We start from the raw sequence: 6,474 nt of genomic DNA on the forward strand, positions 1-6,474 counted from the left end.
GTGCATGATATTTATTGGGAAAAAAATAACATGTTTGTGAAATCAATTTCTATCTTTTTACTTTTCGGTTTTAAAATAGCCACTAAATTAAAGTGGTATAATATGGTTTTAACACCATAGTTATGTGTGCAACATATTTTGTTCTTATAAACAAAAACGTTATGACTTAAGATTGTGTTTAATTAAAATTTTAAGAAATTTATTTAAAATTTTAAAATCACATTTAATTTCTATTATTAAAAATGCCTTAAAATTCAATGGTATAAATAAAGATTTAAAAGAATATTTTATAATACTATCAATTAAGATTTTAAAATAACAATAAAAAAGTTGTGATATTCATTTTAAATTATAAAAGGTATTAAAAGTTCATGAGATTTTATTATTTATTAAAATGTGTATTTTGCTAAATTTCTTGTTTATTTTAAATCATTTGATACACAACTATACATTCCCCGTATTTTGAATGATATTTCGAAAAGTGTATTTTAAATCATAGATGTTTGCGAGGTTTTTATCAATAATTAACAATAATTTTTATTACCTCTAAATATATATTTACAAATTGAGATGAGATTATAGATATTTGTTTGATTATGTCTTGTTTATCTTGCCATCTAAATTACTTGGGTTATGGATTGTCTTTAGATTTATGAAAATAACATTTCCTAATTACAAGTACCTGCAATCCTAGACTTGTAATTACCCCATCAGGCTCCAGGAAAAATGATTCCCAGTATAAGTGCAAAGTGCTATAGTAAGGACAACCCAACGAATACAGATACAGGGCTACCAAAGCACAAACTAAGTGTGTATGAGCGTTCCCGTATACGGACAACGCTCAAAAGGGTCTTTTCCTACTTCGGGCACGCCTTGTGAAGGATTGGAGTCGTACAGAGGACTCTTTTATGCCAAGGGCGCACCCTTGGTATGGAGAGCTCCTCCGGGGCTCCTTCTCCTCTCTTGTATGATTCTTATGCTTCATCTACTTCCCTGTTTTGTTGTGGGAGCAAAATCCTTGCTAATTATTTCAAGTCATTTCACTTGTGTTGCGGAGTGGTCACCCCGTATGGACACATAGCATGGGGCGCGTCGTAGGGTAGTCTAGGTCATTTCCCTTGAGTCCGGATCATTCTTTGTTCCTTGACTACTTCAATATTTCTCCCTTAGCTTAGAATCGTATTTTATAGACTTCTTATGAATACTTGTTCTTCATCATCGTCTTGTAATATAGCGAATGTCGTGGCATCGTTGTCGTATTGGTCATCGCGTACTTTCTTTATCATAGTTATTTTAATCTCCCATTGTGATGGTCACCGTAATCATTCATATAAAACTTTACCAATCGCCGTTATAACTCTTCATCGTCAACAGTTGTCGTAAGCGACTCCCATATAGGGTAAACTTTTTAGGGCGCGCCCGAAGTTCCTGAGACGCATTCTCCGAAACTCGTCCGTCTTCTTCCTCGACGTTGATTCAACCAATTTTCTTAAAGATTGAAAAAAATATTTATATAGTATTTATGGTACAACATCTTGCGATTGTAATGAAAAGGAATCTATTGTCCATCCATCTGAATCAATTTTAGTAGTTGTAACCTGTCAAACAATTAGACTATGCAAGGATATCCAACATTGTACCAAAATTACTTTTATCATATATTGGCATAACTGTTTTAACTTCTAAAGGTTCGACGCATATTCAAAATGACAAATCTTAATAACCTTCATTGTTCCCTATTTCGTTGCAATTTAGTGCATATCAATAAGTTGATAGTTCTTTGATAAACAGAGTCAATATGCTTGCAATAACCAATAATATATGCTTCCAATTTCCTATCATATTTTCACAATGAATTTTTTTGATGTTAAGAATAGAGAACGATAGGAAGGAGTATAGATCACAAAAAGATAAAGATAAAGTGTGCACAAAATAATCACAAAAATTAGGACCCAAATCGTGACAAAAAGAATGTCTCAATTTAAAATAATGTGTAAAAGACAAGACTTGTGGTACGAAACCAATAAACAGAAAAACCCCTAATTCTTATACATATAATCATATAATACAATAAATCTTATATTTTAACATTTAAATCAACATGTGGAGCATGAAATAAAGAGAATTACCCTGTAATCCAGTACTAGCTTAAACTCGTGATATGCAGGGGATTGCCTATTAATTTTATCAAATAAATTACCATAACTTTGAAACTTATTTTTTTGAACAAATTAAGACTTGTTTGCTATAATAATTTTCATTTTTTCTCGTAATCCATTGTTGTATAATTAGTAAATTATTTATTCGTTATGTTTACATATTTTTTTACTATTTTAATTTTTAATATATTTTTTTAATTATAATGTTTTTAAAGTGTGTTTATTATAATAAATTTTTATTGTATTTATTTATTATTAGATTACGTCTTTTATCTATTTAGTATTGAGTGTTTTTATCATAATCGAAGTGTTTTTAGTTTATATCTACTTATCACATTTACAACAAGTACCAAATAATTTTGACCGTTAATTTTGTTTTTATTCTAACGGTTCGTATGTTTTATACAGTATTACTACCAACCAAATTTCAAATCCATCTCATAGTAGGGGCACATCGATTATTAAAATAAAATTTTAGCATTCCGGGCAAGCATTTATGTATATTTATTTTTAACGTAACTTAGTACAAAAGTTTTTTATAAATTGGAAACATATCTAAAATTAAACATACCATTGAATTATAGTGTATATGATTCTATCAATGAAAAAAATTGATGAATTGAAGTGAAACTGTTATGTGAATGGTGATTGGGGTGATATCCGGTTCTGAAAGTTAAAAGAATTAGAGTACAATATAGAAATCGACTCGAATCTACAGCCTAGATTGAATGAAATAGAGACAATGGACCTTGACTGAAGATAAGAACTCTAAACTGGAAATTTTAAAAAAATATTATAATATATGTATACATAAATATATAAACCGAATCGCCTTATTAACGAATTGGATTAGCCTAAATCCATGTCCTCTCCATTTACAGTCGGATTTTTCTTATTGGATAATATCTCGGGTCGAAATTTTAATGGGTCAATTCATATACGCGGATTGGATCACGTCGGTTCGGATTTTCGCTCCATTGACAAGCCTACTCGGGATTTAAGTATACATAACAAGCACTTGATGCCATCATTAACTAATATTAAAATAAGTTTTTAATTTTAGTTTATTTAATAATTTAATTTTTTTAAATGAATATGCTGAATTATCATGTCACACTGGTTTGTTTTTGTTATTGTAAACTGCCAAAACTAACAAAACTTGGGTAATGTGTGTAAAAGGATGGGCCAATTAAACATAGGTTGAGAAAATATAAATGAGGACAGATTTCAAATAGCGGCTAAATTAAAGTGGTACAATATGATTTTAACTCATTAGTGATGTGAATTGTCATAATAAATGTGATTCAGGATTGTGTTTAATTAACATTTTAAGAAATTTATTTGAATTTTTTAAATTACATTTAATTTATATTTTTTAAAATACCTTAAAATTAAATGGTTTTAGATAAAGATCTGTAAGAATATTTTATAATACAATCAATTAGGATTGTAAAATAATCATAAAATAGTTTTGATATTCTTTTAAAATTATAAAAGATATCATTAAAATGTATGTACTAGTATTAAAAGATCGTGAGATTTTATAATTTAATAAAATGTAAATTTTGGTAAATTTCTTGTTTATTTTAAATAATTTGATACACAACTCTATGTGCCCCATATTTTGAATAATTTTTCAAAAACTCTACTTTAAATCATAGAAGTTTGACAGAAATTTTATGAACTTTTTTTAAAAAAATTACAATAATTTTTATTACCTCTAAATATATATATTTACAAATTGAGATGAGATTATGAATATTTGTTTAACTATGTCTTGATTATCTTACCATGTAAATTTCTTCACTTATTGATTATCTTTTCAATTTATGAAAATGGCATACTAGCAATCTATTACTTTTTTACAGAAATATGCATTTAAGATATACAAAAGAATTACAATCCAAACGATTTATAACTTTATTATAATAGCAAGTAATATGTAAGAACTGCTCATATATGATGATAATATAAAAAAATTACAAATTGTATTACGTATTATAATCAAGAAGCAATTTCTTTGCTTAAAGTGACATTAAGAATAAAAACTTGCCAAATAAATTTTGTTTCACATTCATATATGAGAAAGATCTCATTAAACATGTGGATCCTCCCCTTAAATATAATTTAGTTCTCTAGTCCTATCCTAGCAGCAACCTTTGACCATATTAGCATAACAAGCAATATATGTTCTTCTCATTCTTCCTTGTAGGATCATGGACCTCACATGCTTCAAAGAATGTTTCAGCCAAAAATTCTTTGAACAATGTAGGTTTCTTTGCCATATCTTCCATAGCTATTCTTGATGATGCTGATGATCATTTTCTTGAATATAATTTAGTTCTGGAGTCGCATGAGCAACCTTTAACCATTAAACATGTCTGAAGTCATATTAGCTTTGAGAGATTTCTTTCTCGTGTTAACGTGTAAGCCAAAACTCAATTAATAAATATCCTATTAATCAGTTTGTTCAACGTGTTAGCCTCATGTCCTACGGATATGGTGCTACCAGCCTACCACCGCCTCCAACTTTAACATCACAGCTCACAATGGGATTAGCAAGGCCAGCAGCAGCTCAACAGCAACAGGCATCTCAAACACAAATGCCGCAACAAAACAACAATGGTGGGTAGTATCGACCCCCGGGGATTGCTTTCCATGGGCAAAACCATCAGCCAACTCCGCCGTCATCCGCACAGCGGCTATGAGATCCTCTGTTAGTACAGGGCATGTGACATTTGTATATTAATAGAAACGTTCCAGAGATATGACTAAATTTGCAAAGTTATGCAACAGTCCACCTCCCAAATCCTTCCTGAATTTCCTCCCCGTAGTTTGTTTGGGAGTGAAGATCCGGAAAGGAAAATATGGGGAGGAAATTCAGGAAGGATTTGGGAGGTGAACAATTGCATAACTCTACTGTCCTATGTCTGGAACGTTTCTATTAATATACAAATGTCACATGCCCTGTACTTACAGAGGATCTCATTGCCGCTGTGGGGACGACGGCAGAGTTGGCTGATGGTTTTGCCCCTGGAAAGCAATCACTGGGGTCGATAGTACCCACCATTGTTGTTTTGTTGCCGCATTTGTGTTTGAGATGCTTGTTGCAGTTGAGCTGCTGCTGGTCTTGCTAATCCCATTGTGACGGGTGAAGTTAAAGTTGGAGGCGGTGGTAGGGTGGTAGCACCATATCCATAGGACATGAGCCTAACAGGTTGGAGAAGCTGACCAATAGAGTAATGCTAGAGTGACAAAAGAAAGTTACAAAAAATTGTCACAAAATGACATGGCATAGGTGATATGACATGTGACATTTGTAACTATTTTAGTAACTCATTTTGTAGCTCTAGCATTTTCCAGGAGGTGCCGATAAGAGCCTATTTTTCATAAAGTAATTAATCTTTTTGTTAAAAATTATAACTTGCAATTGATTTATATAATCAATTTTACAAATTAGGTACATACCTTTTAGCACAAGAATGATGTGATCGTCTGATGCTATGGGCTTAATCAAAACTAGACTTCTCAACTTGGTGTTTAGGACTGCCCATATATGTTTCTAATCTAGGGTTCGGATGAGATTATGAAGGCCAAACTTTATTTATATACCATCATCACAACGGGGTACGGAATATGGAAAATGAGTTTTTTTTGTTAAGTCAATGGTAAAGAAGTTTCTAGAATATTGTTATAAATTTTCTATTCTATTTACTAATTTTTTTATTTGTGATAGGAAATAGATTTTAATGATTATGAACTATTTTTTCACCATATTGTACAATTTATTTATTAATTAGTTAGTACCTTCGTGTATTCATTAATTAGTAATTTTTCATTTCATTTTTAAAATTCGTATATAGTAGTTTAAAGTGCATCATATTTATTGGGAAAAAATAACATCTTTGTTAAATCGATTTCTATCTTTTTACTTTTCGGTTTTAAAATAGCCACTAAATTAAAGTGGTATAATATGGTTTTAAAACCATAGTTATGTGTGCAACAGATTTTGTTCTTATAAACAAAAATGTTGTGACTTAAGATTGTGTTTAATTAAAATTTTAAGAAATTTATTTAAAATTTTAAAATCACATTTAATTTCTATTTTTGAAAATACCTTAAAATTCAATGGTATAAATACAGATTTAAAAGAATATTTTATAATACAATCAATTAAGATTTTAAAATAACAATAAAAAAGTTCTGAGATTCATTTTAAATTATAAAAGATATTGAAAGTTCATGAGATTTTATTATTTATTAAAATGTGATACACAACTATACATTCCCCGTATTTTGAATGATATTTCAAAAA

Source organism: Apium graveolens, chromosome 2 (assembly GCF_009905375.1).
Source record: "Apium graveolens cultivar Ventura chromosome 2, ASM990537v1, whole genome shotgun sequence".
NCBI lineage: Eukaryota > Viridiplantae > Streptophyta > Magnoliopsida > Apiales > Apiaceae > Apium > Apium graveolens.